A 27,574-nucleotide genomic window follows, 5' to 3' on the forward strand; every position below is an offset into this window, starting at 1 on the left:
CTTGGTTGAGTCCTTCCTGCCTAATTAAGCTGTGAAGACACTTCTAAATCGTCTGGACTGTAAAGGCAGCTGGTGCATCTTTTTATTGCAGGTAACATGTTGTGTAGGAGGTGTGTGCAAGTTTTTGTGTTATTACTTTATTTCCAGTTGCTTAAAATATCAATGAATTGGTCAGACCTTAACGCGTTATCTCTTTTTACTTTTTACTTTTTATATCATAACTATATCCACCCTGAGGAAGAAATGCTAAGTGATTAAAAAGTATGTGAACTGCTCGGATTTGTCAGAGTTTAAGGATTCGTTTGGGGGTACATTTCAGCCCACACATCTTAATTTACTTGTCATGCTCATGTTAAGAATTTTGATAACTTTCTCATAGATTTTACTGCAGATGCGTTACCAGCTGCTCCAGCACTGTCTACCAGCTAGAAATTTGGGACAGATACTTCAAGAACAATACATGGAGTACACCCACAGAAATGCGCTCTCCCACCCCCATTTGTGTTTCCATTTCCCAGCAGAAGCCATCCTTACACGGGCACAGGAGGATCAGACACAGACTGCTGTAACCAAGGTACTGGAGGGACTGCACTGACGGCTATGGGGAGGTGCTAAGAAATAGGAGGCTGGGATGGCAAAGAACATTCTGAACAGAAGAGACAAAGGGGAAGGAAAAGAGAAAATGGAGATATTCAATAGGAACAAAGGGAACGCTGCTATGTAGCCCCAGGGTTTAAAAATCACCCTTAGAAATGGAGCTCTTTGTTTAAACCTGATAAAATATGATTTGGAGGACTGGAATAGCTTCTGACCATCAAAAGCTTTGCCCACCAGCAGTGAGGAGCTGAAAGAAAGTGAGAGGGGAAAGAGGAAGAGAAGGAAAAAAGAATAAATTGCTGTCAAATTTGAAATATAATCAGTCTGTGATAAGAGATGTCTCCACTACTTACACAGCAGAAAGCCTACCTTGATGCTTGACCCTAAGTCCTTCTACAAAGCCTTTGGACACATCGTGCTCCCACATCATACGTCAGCAATCATTTGCATAGCCATAAATAAGTACACAGCACACAGGAGGGACATGTCCTGAGAACTGAGCAGGGAGGACCCACCTGGGACCTGCCCATCAGCACTGGGAGAGGTGCACAGGATATCTGCAAGGAGGCATTTCGGTTCATTCTTCTCTGAAGGATATCCAATAAAACTGTCCGTTAATCTAAAGGACTAAATGTAATTATACGAACACTGTGTTTTCTTGATGACTTCTATGTATTGTAAGAAAGCCAATAAGGATCCTTTGGGGAAAAAAAATATCAGAATAAATGCTAACCTAAAAAATTGACCTGGAGTGAACATAATGCCATTTTACAGTGTGATTTGAGCTGCCTATAGAGAGTGATTTGGTTCTTTCACAGATCCAAGCTGCTGTCCCTCAGAGTGGCACAGCACTGCATTAGCACACTGCACAGAAAACACTTTTTCAGGGAAAATTAATGTCCTGATAGCCACACCAAGCTCATGTACCAAAGGCATCCCTGACTAATTTTTCAAGTATAAAATCAGCAGTCAATAATCCTCCCCCAGCCCCCCTAGCCCCCTATTACAGCATCCATTCTTTGGGGACTGCTGAAACTCATTTCTGTGGCACAAGGCAGGGAACCAGAGCAACCTTAACCTCTTTCAGAGCATTAAAAAACCATCAGGAAATGACTGTCAGTGCTGAAACTGCAATCAGGGAAACAAGCTGAGTTAAATGAACAGATCCCTAATCACTCTGAATTCAGAAGCTGAGATAGTCAGGGAAAGGATGGACCTGATACTTATGATCTGCTTGAAAGGGAAGAGACAGCGTCTGCATGGCACAGAGTCTGAGCTGGAGGGAACGTTGTCATACATGGAGGGCAATATTAGCTTCATCATTTCCAGTTCTTGAGCTCTTCTTGCTTCTAGCATTGTTGGCTTGAAAAAATAACCAGAGAATTTTGCTTCCTGAATATACCCACATGAATCCCAACGTCTTGCATTTAATGAGCACTTTTATATGAAACAGTTTGCCTGCATCTATTTTACTGTATTACCTTTTGTCTTTTTTTGCTCTAAATGAGTCCTTAACATTTTCTGTAGTTGCCTTCAGATCTTAAAAGAAGTGCAGTCATTTCACAGTTTGTGAGTTATGTCTCCCTTGTGCAATACTAAATATTGCTACTCTAAAATCCTCTGTTCTCAACATCCCAAAACACGGTAAGGCAGAAGACATCTGATGAGAGTCCCTAATGAGATCTCATTCAGCTGTGGGTTAGATCAAAAGAGACAAATTTCCCATGGAAAGTTTGCTTCAGCACTTCCAGTCCCATGTCAGTGGTACTGCAATTGTGTGCATAACATCGATAACAAGCTGCCCCCAGAACTGCCTGTATCAGCAGAAAAAGAAGCAAGAAAGTGCCACTGACTTTTCCCAGAGCTGTTTTTCCCCTTACATCTATGTGCCATCTCAGGTATGTTCAACAGTGTGACAGAAGCATCACTGGCTTGACGTGACATCACTACAGGAGGTGTGACACAACAGTTCATTAGCCATGTCAACAGAATTCAAGGAGCTGGCTGCCAGGGAGCACACAGGTCAGCCTGGAGAAAGAGCCTAGACAATTTTCTTCATAAAAGAAACTGCAAAGGACCTCCTGAAGCAGATAGAGAGGTACTAAGTAAAAGAGGGATGGGACTGAAAAAGACACGAGAGTAGAAAAGAACTGAAAGAAAAGTTGAGGTAAAAGGAATGTGAGGAGGCCTGAGGTGTTTCTCCAGTTTGAGGGGATCCAACATCTATTAAAAGCAAAACAAAGAGGAGACATTTTCTCTTGTTATTGGCCTTTCTGTCAAAGGGACTGCAAGTATTCGTGGGGAAGTAGCTGCTGGTATGACAGGCATACGCTGAGAGGGGAAAAAAACGGACAAGTCAGGGGACCAATACATAAAAACACAAAGGAAAAATAAAATGTACTCCTGAGACAAAACAGAGAATTGTCTTTGAAGTAGAAAATCTATTTTCTAACTTTTGAAGCCTTCACTTCTCAAAGGTCTGGTTTGGCTTCATTTTCTTTCCATTTCCACCACCTATTCAAAAATTGTTTGCATGCCCAGCTCCAGCTATGGATGCTTCCAGTGAGTATTAAACTTACACGAACCAAAGGACACTTTGTCAAGATTTTTACTGATGTCTTGCAGAGCAGAAATGTCTGAGGCTTCCTGGAAGGTTTGTTTTTTGCAAATGGGTTTCATTTCACTAAGACATTAACCAGCTGTAGGTATCCATGCATTCGAAGGACAGAAGCACCTCATGCTCTTAGCAGATCTATTTGATAGAATATTGCAAGTTGGAAGGGACTTACAAGGACCAACACCTGGCTCCTCGTGGGACCACCCAAATCCAAACCCTGTATCTGAGAGCATTGCTCAAATGCTTCCTGAGCTCCAGCAGCTCAGGGCCATGCCCACTGTCTGGTGCCCTGTTCCATGCCCACCACCCTCTGATGCAGACTCTTTCCCTAACCCCCACCTGACCCTTTCCTGACACAGCTCCATGCCATTCCCTTGGACCCTTTCACTGTCACCAGAGTGCAGAGTTCTGCATCTGCCCTCAACTCCCCTCATGAACCATAAGAATTCCTGCATCAAGCCTTAAAACCTATTAGAACAGAAGTGTATTCTTCAGAAACAGGTTGATACATCAATACTGACAGTATGGAGCTATGCCTGAAGTACTTCTGATTCTCTTTATAAATATTACATTTCACATTGTGGAAGCTACCATGACAACAGATCAACTGAAAAAGCAGCTGATTTGTTGCCATTGAAGAGATCTATCATTATATGTTACTGTGACTTTTTCAGATTTGATGGAAAACTAATAGCAGGGCACCATGGAAAACTTTCATCAGAGCTGTCCACAGTTCTCTCTTTTCCTATCTTAAGTAAAATATAGGATTTAAGTTAATAGTAGGTGTTTATGCAGAGAAAGTAGAATGAATACACAGTTTCAGTAATTACTTTGGCTAATTAATCTTTTGGTCTTTGGTTTCAGCAATTAAAATACAGTGCCACGTAGAGATTGCAACGACAGTAAATTTGACAATAGTTTTGTTTCATTCTTTTCTATGCTGAAAGTTATTCATGGGATTATGGTTCTCTTTTAATTGTATTTCATAACTGCCATTATAGGATCTTACTTCACATAATCAACTGTCCTGTGGTCATGTCACTTTCAAGGTGGTATCTCAGGCTTTTGGAACTTGCTAGATCATCTGTCTTCCTTGTCTACACAATAACAGTATATTTCAAGAATATGACAAGCCCCCTAATCACAGATTTACAAGAGAAGGTGACGGCATTACAGAAGGAAAACCAGAGTGTTGGGAAATGGAAAGAGATCACATTCGAAAATCTCAAGTCATTTTGGGAAGAGAACGGGGATATGATCTCAGCCTTCCAAGACAAGAGCAAGGCTGCTTGGAAGAAGAACATGACTCTCTGGAAAAAAACCATGACCTTTTGGAACAGTGTCAACATCCTACTAAAGGATGAAGAGGAGATTTGGGGAAAAGGCCTAGTCCAGTGGAAAGCAGAGCTGGACCTTTGGAAGAATGAGCTGGACCTTTGGGAAGAGGAACAAGAATTCCTTGGAAAGTGAAAATATTTACAGAAGAAAACACAACTGTACTCACCAGAAATCAAAGATGAGGCACTCACATGCTTAGAATGATTTCTGCCTTCTTACACCAATAAAACCTTGACTACTCTCTGAAATCATCCACTTTTTATTTCCAAATTTGTTCTGTAAACTTTTTCCAATCTCAGCTCACCGTCTCTGTTTTCTCTGATGAAACACCACCATTTAGCTGCCTGGTTCTAACTCACCAGCAGATGAATGAGGCTGGGGAATCTAAAACCTAACTTCATTAAGGATACCTTAACCAACAAATTTCTATTGCTCCTTGTAGAATTACACAGGAAATTTGATGGTGTTAGAAATGCTCTTTCATTAAAACTTAATGAAAATGGTGAATATAATTAGTTGCCTGTTAGACTAAAAAATAAAATCAACTCAAAAAACTTTTGCATATAGTGGTATGATTGTTCTTGCACACAGGGGGGCTTGGGGCACCATCTGTTTCAAAAAGGTAAAAGAAATGTACATACTATCTTAGTCCAAGATGAATATAAGGGATGAAGTCTAGCAGATACTACAAGATGGAAAGGGCAGAGGGTACTACTCAGAAATAATTATGGTTTCACTACTCTGAGTTCCATGACAGCATTCATCTTCTAGAAATGATCAAAATACTCATTCATGTCATTAATTCATTCATTTTCAGGGAAATTACAGATATCCCACTATCACCTTCTACCAAAAATTCTAGAAGTAAAAAGGGCAGAGAAAAGGACACAGAGGGCAAGGTAGAAGAAAGCAAGCAGGCCAACCTGATAAGCACATAAATGACAGGCAGAAAATTTCCATGGTAAAGCTGAGCTGCCTGCAGAGAGTGCTTCGACCTCTACAGTGATTGAACACTCACAGCTTCATACAACTGCATTGCATGTTCCCTTGAAAATATATCTATCCTTTCAAAATAGGAATGCAGCTGTCTAATTCTCCATCCTCTTGCCCAAAATGAGTTCAGACAAGGGAGCGCTAACTAATACTGTAGTGTGTGTTCATCACACACAGACAACAGCCCACCTTCTCTCATGTATATACTGCTTCACTTCAGGATAATTCCAGGGACTGTTGATTCCAGTGAGAAAGTAAACCTTTACTTTTTTTAGCGTTTGTTCATCTGTGGTAGCCTGAGGTGATGCAGATGTCAAGCATAATGACTTAATCCAAAAGTTGCTCTGAAACCTCTGTGCTGATCAGCTGCCAAGAAAGCAACATTTTCAGGATCAGTAGGTCTTTGATGGGTACCAAAATGTTCTTCCAGTAACATGATGTAGAATACTTTAAAAACTATATTAGAAACATTAAATAACTTATGCTTGGATCTTTAGAGGTCATCTGGCCCAGTCTGATGCTCAAAGCAGGGCCAAATTAAAATTAGATTTGCAGTAGAACTAGAACTAGAGAGTCAACAACTCGGGGAAGATTTCAAAGAAGGACCAAGATGAGGATTTTCCAAGACCTTCATACACAGTTTATCAGTAATCAGTTATGCTTGATTATGCTGAAACTTGCCCCATGATTACTGCACTGAAAAAAAAATAATAATAAAAGGGGGAAAAAAAAGCGAAAATAAAAGGAAAAAAAGAAACCAAATGCATCAGTTTACTGCAGTGATACAAAAACCTCCATTTGTTGGTAGCTGTCCCATAGGAGACAAGGAGACAAGCCCTCCCTTTGATGTTAGCCATAAAAGTACTCCTCACAAAACAGAGTGACGTTTCAGGACAGGGCTTGAACCCAAATTTCTGTTTTTCTGATTTTAATCCACTTATTAGTTTGTCTAATGAGCTTTGTCACACTATATATTTCTGGTTCAAAGAAGTGACAATCTATCTTGCAGAAGATACAAAATTTATGCAGAAAAGAAAACAAGAGTGAGTCAGTAGTACATAAACCCAGAAAACATGCAGTATAAATTTTGGACAGCTAGAACATAAAATACAGGAAATTGAATTATTGTAGTGGGAAAAAAAAAGGACAGTTTTGTTCACCTCTAGGCCAAAAAAAACCACATTATAAATCCTAATTTGAAACTGTGAACATTCAACATGATAAAGGACAAACAAAAAGAAAACAAGCACAGCAACTGAGAGCACCAAACATAAGAAGTTTTATAGTCAGACATGTCGTATTTTAGTAAGAGCTTTTCCTCCTACATAACACATCCCAAACCATATAATTTGGTAAGCATAAGCAGCAATTGCTCTTGAAATCAAAGTTTCCTTTTAGAAAGAAAAAACATTTTTAACTGCTTTAGGTAGTGAAGGATCACATGTTTTGATAAGAACTGAAGGTTAAGAGTCTACCTTTGTTTTTCTGGAATAAAACCCCAGTGATGTGACCTCATAACCGTGAATGCTGAGCAAGCTCCCCTGCGCTCTAGAACTGGCTGTCATGGTTTCACAGCTCCCAACGTGCAGTGTGCAACCTTAGCTAAGAAAGGCAGCACAAGGGTCTTCACTGCGACAAAAGAGAAGCAGGTAAGATACAATATGGAAAATATTTACTCACAATTTAATGCTGGGTGTTTGATTTCTTGGTAAAAGCACTCAATCAGTCCACCAAAAGGAAAAGAGATGTAAAATATCTAATATATTTTTAAAGCCTAATTATTGAAAATTGACAGGAGGAGGTGCTGAGAGACAGTGAGTGCACAAAGGAGCCTGCTGACCTCTTCATCCATAAAACCTTTTGGGAAAAGGTCTCCTGACACGTCTTTACAGCAAAGCGTGCTCTGAAATGCAGTGGCAACATCTCAGTGTTTGTGAGACTGTCCTGATGAATCTGCCCGCTGTTCACTCCCTCCTTCAAGGAAGAGAACTCTTGGATTTATCTGAGATGTTTACTGTTTGTTGACAAAGGCAGATTTTCCTCACAGCCACTATGTCATACATTACTTAAATAATGAGTAACGGGTTGTTTCTTATCCTTTGCAAACTGTGTATCACTGGAGGTGTTTGTTCTACTTTCTAACAACATAGCACAAAGAGAAGTAGCAGACATGTAAATTATGTGGGATTGCACCTCTATATTACCGTATTATTACAGTAAACAAAACTTCTGTGTGTCCACACATGCAGAAAACATACATTTTTTCTGAAAAAAAAAAAAAGACAGAGCAAGAGTAAACACATTCACATTTTCTCACACAACATAAATTACTGCAGAAATGCTGTTCTTCCCCTTGTATCATGTACATTAATATCAGTTTTTATATATAAATATATATAATATTATAATTATAAATATATATCAAAAGCACAGATGTAAACAGCACAAGTTGGCTGTTTACAAGTTACAATTTCCTTTAAAGTTCAGGAACACTGGGCAGCAGCTGATCTACATATTTGCCTATGCAAATGGCAGCACAGTTGTCAGCTATCCAAGTGAAGAGTTTGAGATGAGATAATACAAGGCTCCTCTCCCAGAATGACTGCAATTGACTAGTGATTATGAATGCCAAGCAGTAAGACCAGCTCCTTTTAAGTACATCACACTGGATTCTGAAAATAGAGGTACCCAAATCATTTGTCACCTTGGAAAATCATTCACTGTTAATTTTTAATAACCTGACTCATACCGCATTTATGGAATGACCTGAATAGTTTTATCTGATAGTTTCTTAATGTAACGTAATTTAATTACAGCCCATAGAATTTACAGTTAATGCCGCATGCTTTTGTATTCCTTGAGTTTGCTGGCTAACCAAAGTGTCTCTGCACAAATGCCATCCCTGTTTCTCTGGGAGAGGCAGCCAGCACCCCACATAGCAGCGCACTTGTGCCTGAAGAGTTCCTTCTTTTACCCTGCTAGATCCGAGGATCCCATTTCTACAGCATCAGTTAAAACCAAAGGAAAGAAAACAAAAAGAATATACAAAGAATGGTAGAAATAAAACAAAGTATTAAGATACCTGCTTTGTACTGTTCAAGAAGGCAGAGTAAGGACTTCCTAGAAAACTTGTCTAACTTGCACAAGGAGCGGCTTTACAGGATTTTGAAGGAAGAGCAAAGGGACTTCAAGAAGGAAATCAAAGCCTTCTGCAAAGCAAATAAGAATTTCCACGAGGAGATAAGAGCCTTCCAGAAGGAGAGCAAAGCCTTATGGAAGGAAATCAACACCTTCCAGGAAAATAACAAAGCTGTCAAAGAAGAGATCAAGAATGTTTTAGAACAGAGCGAGGACTTCTCACAAAAGATCAGAGTCATCCAGATGAAGAAAAATGTCTTCCAGAAACAAGTTGGTAACATTCAGGAAATGCTTGAAGAATTCTGGAATAAAATGAAGGTTGCTGAGTATTTGATTGAGGTTCTTGGTGAAAGGAATAAGGCTGGCCAGAAAGTGGTCAAGGCTTTCCTAAAACAGAATCAAGATATCCAAGAACAGAATAAAGCCATGTATGAGAAGAACAAAGTCCTGCAAGGTAAGAATAAAGCAATGCAGGAAAAGAACAGGCTTTCCTGGAAGGACCACAAAGTTCTCTGGAAGAAGGACAAGATCTTCTGGGATGAAGAGATGGCCATCTCAAGCAGCAAACTCATTCTCTGGGAAGAATCCATAGCTTTCAAGGAGAATGACTGGAAGATTCAAAAGGAAAAAGAAGCTCTGGGGGATGTGGTGGAAGCCCTGAAGTATGAGAAAATTTCCCTATTTAAAAATGTTGATATTCTTCCAGGAGAGGAGAAACTACCTGAAAGAGAAGAGAAAGATCTTTGAGACAAGCACAGACCAGCCGTGGGCACTGGAAGTGGAGCCTCAGAGCAAATCGGGCAGATCTGAAACACGACTTCACTTTCAAGCAGAATGCAGATGGGCTTTAATTCTTTTTCCTAAAAATATTTACCTAATAGCTAAAATATTGCTTTAGCTTTATGTTTTCTTTTAATGTTTTGCTCTATTTTATTGTGATTTATTTACCATTTTTCTTTGCTTGACTTACAGGCTTTAGCAATCAAAATTATTAACTGCAATTCTCGCAGTGCTCCAATGAGGAGTGATGGTGAATTAATTATAAACAGATGGCTCCATTTCTAAGTATCCCACTGTCAAAATTAAAGCCGTAGTATATTATCTACTGTTACTCACGATTGCATTTGCACTTTTTAAAATTTCCACCTTATAACTGTCAAAAAGACTTAACTGAAAATTTCTGAAGTTGTTTAAAATTAATTGCTGTTACAAGTTTTTTCCTTAACCAACCATTAAAAAACATTTCAAAATGTCTAAATCACCACAAAATCAGATTTGGAGCAGCACGTTTACTTCTCATCTAGTTCAGTTCAATAATTTTAAAGCAAGTACATTAGCTGTACCTTCTATAATATCACTTGTTTGAATCAGTGCGTTCAGAGAAAAGTAATGCAACTACCCTTCTGTTTCTGAAATCAGAACAGATTTATTCTGAACATCGTACAGAGGCAGCACACGGCTGTGGCTGCTCACACACTGGATGAGGTTGACATTGCACTATCTGGATTCAGTCATACCTCTTTATTTATGCTCTGTAAAAAGCAATCCTAATGACACAGCTGCTTCAGCAACATCAGTAACAAATCAATAAAGCGATCATTTCACAATGCTAAAATCTTTTCTTCCATAGAGTTGAAAAATATATATCAGGAAAGAATTGACTGATTTTGATTCATGAATTTTCTGAGAACAGGAAAAGGAGTTATTTCACAAGTGTGATCACTTATAAACGTCATGTCTCTTTCTCATTACAATTCTTAAGCTGTTGCTTACCCACAACACTTAGGAAAACAAATGCAAGCTCCTGTAATAATTCTGAAATACAGCCATCTTAAAATCAGAACATAATTCCTATGGGGGTAGGCCAGTATATGAAATGGAATTGCTAAGAAATGCTCTCTCACCAATATGGGTTTTCAAAATAAGTCTTAAAGTGACTTATCACAGAAAGAGAATCATTACTGGAAACTGCCTGTTTCACATATTTCTTGGTCATGAGGACATCATTAACATGATTAAAGGAAATCTTTCACCCTCTCAAATATATTTAGCAGAAAATTTCTCATACTAGTCCTAACATATACTCTGACAGTACTATTCATTAAGGACACAGCTGTAACCTTCAGAATAAGAGTGTAGCTTTTGCAGAATGTCAGCCAAAATCAAGCAGTGACTTTCCTTATCTCTTCAGAATCCGAGTTATTTACTACAAAGGCAAGAAAAATAAAGCCCAAAGGAATTTAATACTGGTGGGTATTTCATTAATGTCGATTAGGACAAGGAGAGCAGATGCGATGTCTGAAGAAGATGGTTTTGCTATAGGGAGCTATAAACTAGACAATCAAGAAGGACTTGGAAACGAGGCCACAAGTAAACAAGGTTGCCGGAACTCGCCTGGAGAACAAGAGTAGTAAAGGACATTTAGTAAACAATACACAGGACATGACTTCTGATTTGACTGGTAACCAGGAAAAGTCTGCTTGATTTCTCGGACATATTGACAGGCAAGATGGGAACTGTGAACTCATCTGTATGAGGGGAAGCATAGAGAGGAGCTGGGGGACAGGGGTATCACTTCTTTGCTCAGGGAACTGCTTTTGGGTATCCCAAGGCTGGCACATTTTATGGTGATGGGTCCTGTCAAATTTTGTCATTTGCATCATACTACATTTTCTCTCGGATTGTAATTCAGTTTGATAGAGAAAGACAGACCAGCTGAGACTTGACATGTTGTGGCAGTTAACAGATATTTGCATATTTGCCAATAGTTCAGTTCAAATAAATCTCACTGGCAACAGACTATGGAAACAGCAAAAGCAATAAGATAAAAAGCTCTCTCTCGTGCAGAAATGAAATCAGAATCTTTAAAGTAGTTGGAACCCTCTACTCTCCATGTCTGGATACACAAGAAGGTAAGTATTGTTTGGGTGCAGAGTGTAAACTCCCCTTTATTGTACTCTACCAAATTAATTCTTTATTCCAGTGGAATGGAAAAAGCAAGTAAATTTTCAGACTCTTTCCATTCACCTCTCACAGATCTGTGTCCCTGAGACACAGCACCAGGGAAGCCATCAATGGTGCAAGTACGTCCCTTCAGCACTCACGGCTGTCTTCCCACAAAAGAAGGGGCCATGATTTGTACACCAGCAATTGCCCAGCTGGTTGCACCTATGCCATGCTGATGTAACTAGAAGATTGCTCTCCTCAGGAGACGCTCCAGTTACAAACACTGACTATTCTGGTATGCATGTGAAGATGGCACACTGTCCAGCCCAGATCATTGCTGTCACCCTCATGAGGACTGAAACAGTCCCAGCAGACCCTTCCATTGGTGAGCGGGGTCTTCCAGTATGGCTGGAAATTCAGCTTCAGGTACGTCCTTGTTAGAGAGAAACAGGTCTCAAAACATAAACCAACAGATGTATTCTCACTTTGGATAGGACATGAAGTAGGTACCTGTAGAACTATTGCTTAGCTCAGAAGTTCAGTGAGAAAAGACCATGGAAAGCTCAGATTCATTAAATTGGCTCAGCTCCACAAGCTTTGAGAGTATACTGTTAATTCACTCTGTCCCAGAAGAAATCTTGTTCCGTGCCAGCCTAGGAAAGTGGTGATAAAACTGAACTTTTCTAAATTTACTCCATAATATTCCTTAATGAAGTAGGTCAGCAATTAAATCTAGCATATTATCTATCAAATCTCTACTCATAAGAAAGACATACTGACCACTGAGATGGCCCTAAAATGAACTGCATGTTAGAAGGATACAAAGACATAAATTATTTCAGAAGTTCTTTTTCTTTCTAGGAACAAATTATGTAGACATGATAAAGCTAAAGCATCTTTTGCAGTGAAAATGTTCAACTGGAACAAGTGCCTTTTTTCTTGGCTTAATGGATTTGTCTTTCAGCTCTTGACCTTTGCTCAGATTTACATGCTATTAACTGAGGTGCAGAGGAGCTAGATGCAGCAAGTAGGTGGGGGGGGAGTGCGGGGTCCAAAGATTGTGTTTAGGTTGGAGTATACAGATATTGCAATTAGGGAGGAAAAACAAACAAACAAACAAAAAATCCACAAAAATCTACATTGATTTGATTGCTTGGAACTTGAATATAATCGAACAGGGAGATTTGAAGAGCATGTCACTTCAAGTCTTACGATCCTGTCACTATCATGTTGTTTCCAAAGACAATCAGTATCATTAGGCAGATCCTGCATGAAGCTGAGATGCTCCTAGAAGTTGCTAAACATTCTCAGCTCTAATAACAGTAGGAACTCTCCAGATGAGGTAATTGGTCCCTTAAGCTGCAAAAGCCAGAATCTCAAGAGACTGTAGCGTAACAATGTCACTTTTATATGGCTTAATCTCAGCTATATAATCAAATTGGTACACAAGCTGTAAAATAATTAAAAATGAGCAACAGTGAAGTCTGCTATAAATGTTTGTGCTTCAGTGCTAATTGATGCCATTATAAACACTAAAGAACAACTTCTCCTCTAGTGTAACTCCAGTGAATATATATAGGTGCACTAGGGATAAATTATATCAACCAACCTTTGCATGGTCAAACAAAATAATACTGCCATGGAATGATTAAAAATGGTCTCTATAGCTGCTGCCCTGAAGCAAAAAGAAACAGAGTCAATACAGTAGGTGCAGATGTGATTAACACTGTAAAACTCTTGGTGGAATCTTTTCAACCTGGTAATACAAGTGTGAACTTCACAGCACTGATCTGTACTTTAAAGAGCATTAGATCTGCCCAGGAGTAGGGATCTGGCACATAGAAAAGACGTGTAAAATTTGTTAAAAAGTAGTATGAAGAAGCGTCATGTTTTAACCTGCACTGAGCTTGGTTTACAGATGTTCTTTATGCTTGTTGATCAGTAAGCTTGGTCCATAAACAGTTTCCATTGATTACTGTCTGTTCTTTCACATTTTCCTTCCATTGAGTAGCTCAGCACGGAATCTGTGCTGCTCTGTCCATTGAACAAGTGAGTCCTGAAGCCTTTTGGCTCAATTATTCCATTTCCGTTTTCTGTTTCTGGGCTTCCCTTATTACTTGACACACTGGCATTGGTTTCCAATTGTTTTCTTCTCTCGACTTTGCCATCCTCTTTCCATCTCTCCTTTCACGCCCAAATTTTTAAGCCAGGAAAAGCCCTGCAGTAGAAGTAATTCCCATTGCAGCACTTTGTTACCCACAACTCTTTTTCTTTTAGTTCTGTGACAATTTGGCAGTGTCACCATGTGAAATAAATAAATAAATAGATAGAGAGATAGATGAAAGATCTAAAACTACAAGTAAAAATGGAAGAAAACTTACAGATAAGAAGGCTTTTTTTGTAGTTTTATTTTTGCTGCTGCTTCCACAGTAGTATTTTAAAATCAATAGACTTTGTTTTGCTCCATTTCTATGAGTTGAACATGGTGTAGTTGTCAAAGGTAAGAAACTACTGTGGGTGACAAGATGTCTGAGAGGTCACAAGAATAGTTCTTTGTCACTTAAAGAAGAAAAGGTAAAGGCAACTTTGAAGGAATTGAAGCCAAAATAACAAGAGATCTGTGCCTTTCATTGTATGCTTACCAAACCTTCTTGTTTTCATGTCTCAATCCCAATCTGAAATTTTGACAGATGCTCACTTTGCTGAGGACACATCTCATTTCCAGGCACTACCCAAACAGGAAATGGCCCCTAGACTCCATCTCCATCCTGCTCATGATCCCATCACATATCCACAGCTGAAGCGACTGCTTCCAGCTGCCTGTCCTGCCAGAGCAAATGGAGTATCCCCTTCATCTCAGGTAAGTTCCTAGGCACAGATTGGTTCCACTTTAAATGAACTGCTCTGTCTTCTGTCTTTGGCTTCCATCCCACCCCACTGCTGGCGCTCCTTCCAACACATGGCGAACACAGTCCTCATTGCTACAGCAAACTGAATAATTCATAACAAATGAATCTGCTGATTAGTAATTTTCCTGAAGTTTTCAAATTGTGAAAGCATCACTTAATGAGTTCATGGAGGAGCCAAGCCGTTAGAAGTAATCAACCTCTTCAAAGGAAGAAGTCTCAGTGTGAGATTTCTATCATCACGGCTCTGCAGAGCAGAAAGTACCAGACTTCCATTTCACCTTTTCATACGCACAAATCTGTTCCAAGCATCCCATGAAAAAACAGGCTGAGCTCAGTGTTCACACCCTCAGAGAACTTTAGCAACAACGGCAAGAATTGGACTCACTGTACAGATTAAATTTCTCTACAAATATTTAGACTTTCTCTTTTTCTCTCTTTGCAACAATTCAGAGCTGGCCAAGACATCCACCAGTGCCTTGCAATGGCACCTGAATCATGAAAATCAAAGAGCAAGACCTCAGAATACATCAGGAATTTCGCAGTAATGGAGAATTTGAGATTAGTTTCAAAACACTTCAGATTATACTTCCAAGTGCAGCCATCACACATGTTGAATTTCTTTGAAATTTTAGCATGAGGGAGCTTATGCCAGGTATATACAAAGCAACACAGGATGCGTATTACTGTTGATGATTTGATACAGATATCTTGTACACACCTCTCGCCCTCATAATTCTTTGTTGTTTCTTTGACTAACCATGAGAAGCATTGGACTGCTAGAATTTAAGATTATGTTTGAGGTACACAGACATGATTCAGGCTCCAGAGATACGATCACCACAGAAAACGAACAAGTTATGATGCTGCATCCTCCGCTTTAACCAGTACGAGGTGTTTGTTGTTCTTTCACTGCCTAACCTGCAGGTGTACCATTGTAAAACTATGCTTTTATCTATTTATTTATTTATGTCAGGACCACCCAACAAAACTGAACGTGCACAAGATACTATTTTTCCTGTGGGAAAGGTTGATAGCCAGTGAAAACAAAATTGATGCATTTATTTACTGGTACATGCTTCATCCCTCTTTCCAGCTGCAAATCTTTTGCAGGAACTGAAACAAATATATACTTGCATCATTGTGACTTCAACAAGAAGCTAAATGAGCCCATTATGGCTACCATATGCTTGCCAAGCCACTTACACTTGTTTATTAGGGTACATAGTGACTTACTGCGGCTCAGGAGAAGATTACCCCTCATTACATCATGCATCAGATTATAGCTAAATTATTGTTCTCATAGCACAAGTCTCATGTATTATTCAAATTCTAACCAGTGCATTAACTCTGCCACTCAGCCAAGATTTCAGCTAAAAATAGACAGTACATGTCCTACTTCAGAACATGTTCAACGTTACTAGCAAAGGCATCTCAGATTTCACATGTGCTCACATTTCACATCCTTGACCTTCAAGAGAATTTGAAGAGTAAGAGCCGGTTGTAAATAATTGAGGGAAGAGTAAATGAAAGCATGTAGGTTCTAACCGCGCTGTGAATTTTTGCATAGTGATATACAGTGGAGGAGGTAATTACATTTGTTTGAATGTTTATATTTAATTGCTTAGGAATAATACAGCACATTGGCAGGAATAACCATGTTCCTTGTCTAGTTAGGTCAGAAGTAGAACAGTGAATTTAAAACTTTTCTAGATTCATAGTAAGAAGTTCTATTTGAACTTCAATGTACCGCCTTCACTGGCCTGGAAAAGTCTTACTTTAGATACTGTGAGTCAGCACAGAAAGAGCTGAGGGAATCTTAGCCTTTTACCTCTTATTTACAATCAGCGCTGTTGCAAGTACTCCTTTGTCCTATCACACAGACATATGAGGCTCTCCTCACCTGTTTCCCAGTTCTGAAATCAACACAGAAAAGTTAAGAGCTGCTAAAGGCTCAATAACAGTCAAAGGTCATCCAGTGCAGAGCTAGTTCTGTTTGTAACCCAGTCTGAATACTGAACAATATTCTCTACATACAGCTCAAAGGAAGGTATGAACAGAGGGAGCTGGGCAAAATGCAGGATAGGACAGACGGCATATCATTCCCAACCATTTCTGCAGGAGGGACACAGTTTCCTAATTCTCTGCTTTTCCTACTAGCATCCCTCAAAATCACAGTTCAGCTTTTGGCACACATGCAATTGCGTTCTGACACAGAGCACGCGTCAGGAAAACAGCCATTTTGCCATTTCAGATAAGTCTACAGTTCTTTTCTTCCCTTTTGGAAGGCTTGAGAAAAATCTCTTAGTCTTCCCCCAAGGACTAAGGACTTGAATTTGATGTAAATGACCGACAGAAGGACCAGATTGCCTTAAATGCGCTTTATATAAGTACGAATTAAGCCCTTAGTGTTTTAAATAAACGCTCATCTAGATACAGATTTAGTAAGGAATGGTTCATTAATCAACCTATTCGCTTCTGGTTTAGACAGATTATTAGAGGTGCTCTTCTGAAGATGGAATTGGCCTGTGATCTGTTTATAATCCTTTTCAGAGGTCCTTTGTGTTCATTTTCCATTTTCATCCTACTTCCCTGTATTCTGAACATTCAGGGGCTAGAATTAATGAGGTCTATCCCACAGTGCTTCAATAGACCCCAAAGCCAGGAACTCCTGCCAAGGTTAAAGATTAAAAGGGAAAACAAATTCCATTGTATTTTCATCTTTACATGTATTTTTTGTATGACTAATTTGCCATAGTTCTCTGCTGCATTCTTATTAAAAAACTCAGGCTTTGTTATCTGTAATATTTATACGGTTTAAATAACTGTAGAGAAAAGATAGATAGAAGATATCCATATGGTATTGGTGTTGCCTTTTATAAAAGTAAACATTTATTAAAAGTAAAATTCTTGTTAATTGAGCACTTTTCTCTACAAGCATAGAAGGCTTCTGGGCTCTAAGGTTGTGTCTTTCTGAAATATGTTATCATATACATCTCTACTGGGAAAAAAATATTTATTTTGGACACTTTGTCTCATGTACAAGGTACACAGAGGTACATCCTTCACATATTCATCATGAAGTAGATCACAGCCTAAATGAGAACTTACCTCTAGATAAGAACAAACCCATTTTTGCTCCTCACAAAGAAAGAAGGAGTTATATTTTATTGCAAATGACAATAATTGCACAACGGAGTCGTTCCGAACACAAAACCTCTTCAAAGTTTCATGGAGCGATTCAAGCACTGCCTTTGTCTCCTTTTGACAGTTTCTCTCCTAGAATCCTATTCCAGCTCTAGAGGAGATCTTATTTAGCTTACAGAAATGCATAATGGGAGAGCAAAGATCTAGTCGAAATTAGGTTTTATTGAATAACAAGACTGAGTCTCTAATTTGACAAGCAATATCGTCAAAGAGCCGAAGAAAGAGAATTGAAAGTTACAGCTGACTTTTATTTCTGTGCGTACAACCGGTTCTTGAAGATGTGAAGTGCAGTCTCTGCAGTAATGTTTTGCACAAAGGGTGTTGAGACAAGCTGACATGCACAAAGATTTATTTGCACAGTCTGTAACTGATGGCATACATCAGCTCTGCTGCCGTCAGTGTCCTTCTTTAGGACCTTTTAGATCTTTTTACCAAAGTGCTCCCTAGTAAGAGTGGAAACTGAGAAGCTGTTTGTTAGAATTTTATTACACTCATAAAAGATTAGCTCATCCAAGAGGAAACTGAGTTGAATGGTGTTGATGGTTTTCTTTTGATTTTTCTGATGAATATCTGGTAAAATTTTCTGGCAAAGAACACTGTCATTTCTAAAGAGAACAAAGGGTTATTTAAAATCTTAAGTAGAAAATCTCTTTCACTTTCAATACTGTAGTAATTCTTCTAAAAAGAACTTGATTTTTTTGACATTTATGCTCAATAACTAGCACTGAAATGGGAATAAGTAGCTTATCTGTGCTGACAAACACACCTCTGGAACTGTCACAGAAGTGGAAAAATAAGAGTTAATCTTGATTAATGTTGAGTTAAATCTCCAGAGTCCAGAAGCCTTCATTATCTCCACCCTGCCCCAGCAAAACCATTTTTCTTGCCTTTGTAGATCTATAAATCAAAGAGCGGACGTTTTTAATAAATAACCCACACATTAATTTAAGTGTTCCACCACCCAAAAAAGGTCAAAATGGCAGGAAGATTTTAACAAGAAGCAGCTGCTCTTGCACCTGTAAGAAACACCAGAATTCTCAGCAGCACTTTCCCCTTATCAGGGCAGACAAGCAAACTAAGTGATAAATACATTAGAAATTAATTGTAGAATTTATCATGTAGGTAGCAGAGCCTTCAAAGCAGCACCTTGCACAAATAAGAACAGAGTGCTTAGCTGACCTTTAAATACCACTAATGAAATGGCTGGCTGCCCAGGGGCAGGAGGGGCTCCATCGCTCTCAGTTGCTGGGAAGGAACAACCCAAAGACCCATATACAACCTAAAGCTCTCTTTTCATCCGCTGCCCTGCTGTCTGTTTTACTGGCATCGCACTCTGAAATTCCATTATGTTTGTTGTCTGCTCTGAAATGTGACCAGAGATAAACACTTCAACTGCTTGAAATAAAAGTCTACTTTGCAGTCCGTCTCCTGAGTCACACAGAGCATGTTTGGGCAGCAGCATTTCTAAGAAGCAGGCATGGTGTGTGGAGCAAGAGTCATAGAGCATAGCCAGCTGAGTACAGCTCCTTCTAGCGCTCGTCCTGCCTGCAATTTTAAGACCCCAGCTAAAACTCCATCTGTTTTGCTTGTGTGTTTTCTACCACACAATGGCATCATAAGGTGCAACTAGTAGGTTTTGTTTCCTCCATAGGATCTCGATGTGAAGAAGGTATCAAAGCATTCAAGCGTCTAAAAAAACTATCTTTGACTTTTAAAAGTGAGCGTGGTTTAAGAAATGCAGCTAAGAATATGCAAGTGTCCATCTCAGAACTGTACAGTCATAGACCAAATCACAGCTGGTGTATGAAAGAGGACAGACCTACCATTCCAAAAAATACAGATGGTCTATACCTCCATAAACAAATGCTCCCATTCACTGTGAATGAACACCATGAAACAGGCTGTAAATGCTTTTGTATTCTATCCTCAGCAACATGATTTAGAAGTTTGAAACCAATTAAAATAAGCCAAGGACTTAATGCACCTAAAGGACAAATATATAAAGTAGTAAGGAAGTAAATTCCCTTTTGCAGCATTGTTCACAGAGGTAAAATCCTCTGTTCATAGAATTTGTACCTCCAGTCACAGCCCATTCATCTGTGTGGGATATTTCAAAACATATCAGTGGGATTCATTTTAGACTTACTATTCTGTCTCCTGACTCATTATGGTCAACTGAATAAAACTGGCACATTGCAACCATTTTATTGTTCGATCTGTGTCAAATGCTTACCTAAGCAGATGACTAGCTCCCTAAAAGTGCCTACTTTTTTTCTCAGTTACAAAGGGAACCCAGCTTAGAGAAAGTTAACAGAGACAAATCCATTCCTGGTTGATCGATTGCGAGATTAACCAGAAGCCAGTGGACTATGCTGTCACTTATTAATTACTCAATTTTATTTATTTTTTAATAGGTAGCAGGAAATAAGCATCCTCCCACAGCAAGTTGATATGCTGATATTTTATTATATAGGTTAATAATTATCTCTGCTTTTAAAATGCATCATAATTCATTAAGTAAAATATTTCTATAAGAAAATGGAGATTAGTCCCCAGAAGTACTCAGAAATCTCCCATTCACAGAAAGAAGAGACAGTTTTGCCACAGATAACCTGCATTCTCATTCCCACCAGAATGAGGGTCATGTTCATTTGCAAGCTCAGTTCTTTAAGCAAGCTGGAAGCCTTTAAGATGCAAGTTTCTCTACAAGTATGAGTTGACATTATTGCAACATTCATCTTCCACTAAAAATTTAGCTCTAATTACCCTTTAAATTACAAAGCATCTTGAAGCACAACCACAGCCTGCATGAGTTATTTTCAGAGATGCATCTTGTAATATACAGACACAGTATCATCTAAGGGCCAACTTGTAAACAAAGAAATCCTGCATCATCATCCACTCTGTAACCCAACAGAATTTCACTTGGTTGTCCCATGACATTTTCAGGACATAAATCCCTCAGACACTACTAAGCCCATTTCAGAACAGAATTCTATCTGATTATGCATTTAAAGTTCTAATTTTTATCATTCACTATCATATTTATAAGTCCAAGACCAGCAGCCACCAAACATATATCATGCAAAAAAAATCTGTCTGTATTCAATTTTTCCCCTGCAATCCAAAATACAGACCTTATCGCAGCATTAAATTAGTATTGCATACTTTTATAGCTGGGTCCTGTGACATTTTAAGAGATTTTTTAGTAGTATGACAAATACTGAAAGCTGTGGCTATTATACGACTTTTTACAGTCTTTATCAATGCACTGATTTACCACTGAAGGTTTTATAACAACAGTATATAGAGCAACTGAAGTCCCATGGTACTCACATTAAGTACTCCATAGCTGAGGCACAGGTTAACCAGGATGGCTCTGTTTTGCTGGGAGCAGAGGATGCATAAGGGACAAAAACTTTGGTACAGAGGGGTCAGTCTCATAAAGTGCAAGTAAATAAAATCTGCTGTGCTGTTTTTCCACCACTTGTACACTTCCATAAATCTCTTCTCTGTTTCTCAAGTTTTAGCACTGCTCATTTGCAGAGTTGTTAGGTGGGAACAGGCACTGCTGTGTGCTTCTTAGCTGAGGTTCAAATTCACTCTGTATTGCACATAACTCTACCAAAAACCACATTATTGCAGTTCCTTTTGGAAACAATCTGTACATCAAATCCCACTGAGTGCTAAGCCAGAGATGTAGCCAGCTTTCTTGGCTCTGCTTTCTACATTACTGGTATCTTTATAAAAGTTAACTTCTATTTTTGTCAAGTATCTACTGTCCCATTTCTGGTAGGAACAAGCAGTTCCTACAACTGAACGCTGCAGAAGAGGGGCTTCTGCCTCTCCCCCTTGCTGGCAGCTGCCCCATTGCCCCTGATCACATCACACCCTGGAGCTGGGGAAGTCATCATAGAATCATAGACTGGCATGGGTTGGAAGGGATCTCCAGGATCATCAGGTTCCACCTGCAGCAGGCAAAGCTGCCAACTGCTAGATCAAGTACTAGATCATGTTGCCCAGCGCCCCATCCAACCTGGCCTTAAACACCTCCAGGGATGGGGCATCCACAACCTCTCTGGGCAGCCTGTTCCAGCACCTCACCACTCTGTCAGTGAAAAACTTCCCCTAACATCTAACCTAAATAATCCCTCGTTTTGTTTAAAACCATTCCCGCTTGTCCTATCACTATCTACCTGTGTAAAAAGTTTATTTTCCTCCTGTTTATAATCTCCTTTTAATTACTGGAAGGCAGACTTCTCTAGGAGAGGTGTTCCAGCCTCACAGTTAGCAGCAGTTCCCCTAAACCAGGGGTGTCCAGCATACACTGTGTAGTGCAGCCAGCCTGGGCCCCTTTGCATGACATGAGATGGCACCTACAGATCTGCATCCCCTGTCTTCCCCACACACTCTGCTGCCATCACTTCCTGCAGGCAGCCTTTGCCATATATTTTTCTCGTGGAGATAAATGTGAATTTCCAATCTAAAAAGAAAAGTTGAGCATGGGTTTTCTTTGACGTGATTATATTAGGAATGAAGAACTTGAGTTGATTTTAAAAAAGTAAAATATTAATAATAAAAAAGCTGGAGTCCATTGAGAGCTGAGCTTCTATTGCTTTTTGAACTTCTAGACAAGAGTTACAGCTTGCCATTAAAAAAAACACTTCAAAGAACTGTAATTATGGCTCATCAGACAGTGACTGGACAAACTATGATCTTTCATGATCAAATTACAAAATATTAAATTGAGATGAATTTCTATCTAGAAGTACACCATCAGATTAAATCAGCAGTTCCACCTGCACATATAGATGGAGATTTGACACAAACCTTTTAATGTTGTAAATGTTCTGAATAAATGAACTAGGAGTTAAAAGTTCAGACTTTTAACCAGATGTGTCTTTTTTGTTCAAGTTCAGTGAGGATGCTGCCTGCAGACCTACCAGATCTTATTGCAGAAAGCAACATAAAAGTCTAATACTTCAGAAATATAATACATAAAATAATAATAACAACAACAACATGGTCTGGATTAAATCCCATTGATTTTTAGAGGTTGTTTTTTAAAATAAATAAACAATAAATCTCTTTTTGTATACATAATACATGTATGTACTGGCTAGGATTTGGAAAGCCCTGCCTTGCTAAAATGCTGTGTTTTCTTTATTTACCTTGAAAAGAAGGATCACACAATCAGCATTAAGACTTTCTCTACTCCTTCTGAAAACAACTGCCATTGGCAATTCCATCAAAATCAGATTTTAATATTTTTCTTTCGTTTCTGCAGGAAACAGACAGCTGCTCCTTCAGATTGAATGATCTGACTCATGTTAGAAAGCATCAAAGCATTATGTTTCCAGAAGATGAGATAGAAGGCACAGCAAATGTTTGTGCAAGCAGCCCCCAATTCCAAGAGCAGCAGATGTAATACTTTAATAATTCAGGATACGCAGACTGAGTTCAAGGTGAATTGGTGCCTAAACAGCAGGAAAAGTTTTTCTCAGATTACATAGAAAGGCAATAGGAATAACAAATTATTCTAAAACCTAAATTATTCTAATTGCCCACACAACCTTTCTGGCATGATGAAGCTGTAGGTGTATGTGCCCATTTACGCTTTGATGAGGTATGGAGCCAAGGCATGTTATGCCACTGCCTGTTTTGCAGTGATAGGAGGGTGGACAGTTGGGGGTATTTGATTAAAAAATACATACAGCAAGTGTCTTCTGTTCTTCTGATGCAGTACTACCAGTGAAGCCCTTTGTTTCCATATGATGTAAGAAGAATCAAGCAGCTTAGATAAAGGGTTGTTTTATCGTTCTGGTTTCCAAAAGTAACAACATCAAAGGAAGTGAGAAAAATAATCACAGAAGAGCTAAACACGTGCACACACACTGTGTTTTGATACCTCCTAACTTTCACTCCCAAGACAAACATTCCACAGTGAAGTAAGGACACCACTGAGTCTCTTAACTTCCATCCATTTTGGATCCCAGCATTTTAAAGCAGTGAAAGGTGAAAAAGTGGAGGGGATTGCACGCTTTCTGCTACTCCAGAAGAAAGGAAAATGGAGCAAGTGAGTTTTTCACACAATGGTGGAATATAGCAACAGTGGCAACATGGATAAGATCTGTAAGCAACTCAAAAACCTACTCCATTTACAGTGCTAACCTCCAGCGGCTGAAAGCAGACACTATTTTACCAATGCTAATGCAGGGGAAAACTAAGTGGAGCTGGGGCAAGGTGAATTTACAAACGCTTTGCTATGACTTTGGAAGTACTTCATTACTGCACTGTTTTCATCCTGCACTGGAAAGCTCGACAGCTATTTTCCCTGCCTGGCTGAGGAGGTGTTATAGTAGGAAGATGACCCTAGCTGAGAATAGGATTCTCTCTCCAGCCATGGAAATATTAAAACAAATCAAAACATGCTTATAATCCAGTGAGCTCGCTGTTGATAACACTTCTCACACAGTAGTTCAGATGACCTCTGAATCACAGAATCACAGAATCACCAACATTGGAAAAGATCTTCAAGATCATCCAGCCCAACCATCCACCTAAGGGTTGAAAGGTTTGATATCTTCTGTTGGCTAACATGTACACAACAGGTAAAACACTTCCTCACAGTAATCAATGCGAACAAGAACAGGTCACTGAAAGTCCTCCGAGCTCTTCAGGACACATGTGCTCATGCAGTATTGCTTCATGACCTCAGGCTGGATTTGTGAACTTTCTAGGTTTTTTGGTAGGAAAGTATGTGTCAAAACAAACACAAAAGGAAAATATTATATTTTGTTTCCTATGTGCCAGTCTCTCATAAACTGAAATTTCCAACAAAGCTCACAGTGAAAAATCTTGCAGTTGTCTCACTAGTAATGCCATCCACTGTTTTCTTATATTACCAGCCTCCTACTGCCCAAGAAGCTGATGTAGTTACAGTTTTCATAGCTATATGGCCAAGAGCAAAACACCTCCCACTGAGAAATAACACTGTTTCCCAGGTGCTCAATGCTATGAACTTCCCAACTCCCATTCTCCCTTCACGTTTCACTGGGTAAAGGTCCAACAGCGTTGAGCCCTGCTGTTTGTGATTATTGCAAATATTTCAGTTCTTAAAGACCTGTGAGTGGAAAAGTTGCACAGAATTCTGTTATTTTGTCATTTTTAATGCATGGATAGTTCAGTCTTTTCTAATGTTCTAATGTAGCAATGCTGGATCTTTGTAAACACTGCATTTTTCTTCCCAGGTTAAATTTAGTTTCTCTTGGGATTAAAAACATTTCTCCCATAATTTCTATAGTACTACATCTTAGTACTATAGTTACTAACACTAAGTTACATCTTAGTACTACTTTTATAGTACTAAACCCTTATGAAGCTACTTCAGCAGCTTCATTACCACAATGTGAATCATTTATCAGCATCATCCCTACAGCCTGCTCTGGATGTTCTCCAGAAAACTTGTACAGTCCAGTATGGATGTCAGCAGCAAGAGATGATCAGACTTTAAAATCAGAAGACTGTCGGAGGAAAACAGAATGAAATACAGTCTGTAAATATTTCTGTGTTATCATACATATTTAACTGATCCCTGTCATGCTTCTTGAAGCTGCCTCTCTGTGGGGCTCTACTGCTGGCTGGGTTCCTGTCTTACAAGCCCTTTGCAAACAAATCCTCATTTATACCACAGTGCTGCCATACTAAAGAGGAGTTCTTCCACTCTCATCAGGTTCCTTCCATAACCTTTATCACCAAATGATGGAGGATTTGAGTACTGTTAGTGTCTTATGATGGCAGATTTCAGGGGATTGGATGGACATAAACATTAGGCTCATTTTGAGCACAGAAGGTACCAACTGAGCTGTTTACCTGCAGCACTTTGACTTAATCAGGCTGCATGCATGGCTTCTGCTTATATACAGACAAGAAGGGCTTGGGGTCAGTCCCCATCAAGCAATGGGGAACAGTGAAATATCTTCCATTGGTTTGAACTGCTGCAGGTGTTGCGGACAGGGAGAGGTATCTCCCAGACACATTATAGAATCACATAGAATATCCTGAGTAGGAAAGGATCCATAAGGATCATTAAAGAGTTCTGTCAATGCATTCACTGAGTGCAATAGTATTCAGCTAATTCTGTGATCTGCTCACAGTATCAGTATTTGGATATGGAAAGGTATACAGATAATCATAAAGAGGCCTAGAGTAGCTTGGAGGGCTCCTACAGTCCTTGCAAGACCAACACACACCAAAGATCAACCCCAAAGGCAGATATTTCAGCCTGCACTTCTGCAGCAGCTCAGTGCTTTCTCAGCTGTTAATGTGATTCCGACAGGAAACAGCCCGTGTCTTTGCCACAGTGACTGGCAAAGTTATCCCACTGGAGCTGGGGATAACACAGGGAAATCTGATAAGTAGATTCCAGAAGTGTACTGGCTGCAGTGTGACCATCTGCATGAGAACAGGCCCACCTGAGTGATGTCTGAAAACCCAGTTTGATGAATGCCTGGTTTGATGAAAAGGGGTAGCTCTAAAGCTTACTGGGGATCACAGCCATACAATACTTTCCCATTCATTATACATCATAATACAGTCCATCCAATATAGATATAGCTGGTGGGTTATCTATATCAAGCAAGTTTTAATATTGCTCTTATTAGAATTTGATTTCATTAAACATTTAAAAAAACAATGTTTATTGAATTTGGTCATATACTTTAAAAGTTTTGTACTGTGGTAGACTGACATCAGTGAGGATTACCTGTGAGTGATTGCCCCCAGCACAGACTGACAGCCCAACCCCTCTCAGGGCACTTCTGCATGAGAAGGGCTCTTCATTTGCAGCACCTGCTTCCTTTGCAGCTCTGGATCTAAGGAGTCATCTCTTCACGAGACAAATTGATAGTCAACATCAAATGAAGCTCTTACGAAAGATACTCGTTTCTTCCTTAGCACAGTCATTTCACAAATAGAAGAGATGTTTAATTATACTGTGTATGAAAACAGCAGCTGAGTGAAGGCATTTTACTGAAAAGAAGAAAAAAAAAAAAACAACCAAAATGCTGTGGTTCATCTACATGCTAAGAAAGTACAGGAGCACTCACAAACACATTAAGATGATAGAAGAGTAGAAATCTAACAGGAATGAGGAACTCAACAAGCAGATACATAGCACTGCTGGATCTCCCACAGACCTGTGAAGGTCGGGGCACTGGCATGCACAGACGATTTGTAACATCTTCATTTATACCTCCATTTTTCAAGCTTTCCTTTTGGGTAGGACTTTCAGACTTTCCCCCTTCCCCTCTCCTCCCACCATTCTCAGGCACTGCTAGTGTCAATGGGAGATTTAAGTGGAAAGAGGCTTTTTTCTCCACCATGCCAGATAGAAAAGGGAACCATAAGAAATACAGCCCTTTTCTGTTTGTTAGACTGCAGGTTAGTTTTGGATTTGAGCTACAGTATTGCTTTGCACATCTCTGTGGGCTGAGATGAACAGCTCTACAGCTACAGCCTTCACAGCACATATGATGTGTGCATGAATTGCAGCCGGTGCAGTGGCCTCAACAGTTTGCATTAAGGAATGAGGTAAAAGTCAGCTTCACATAGAGTGGAAGAGAATTGCAGCATCCTCTGAAATGCTGCCTGGTAACAGTGCAGCAGGCCAAGAAAAGAGAAATGCTAGATCATAAAACAGAACTTTGTGAGAAATAAAAACTGCACTCATCATCTTTTGACCTTAAGATGAGAGTTGCTTGAGAATGTGCAGCTCCAGCCTCCTGGAGGAGATCATGTATCTGATGAACAGGATGTGCTCAGCCTCCTGCCA

This window comes from Lagopus leucura, unplaced genomic scaffold (genome assembly GCF_019238085.1).
Source record: "Lagopus leucura isolate 7727_CA_CO unplaced genomic scaffold, USGS_WTPT01 Super-Scaffold_760, whole genome shotgun sequence".
Lineage (NCBI taxonomy): Eukaryota > Metazoa > Chordata > Aves > Galliformes > Phasianidae > Lagopus > Lagopus leucura.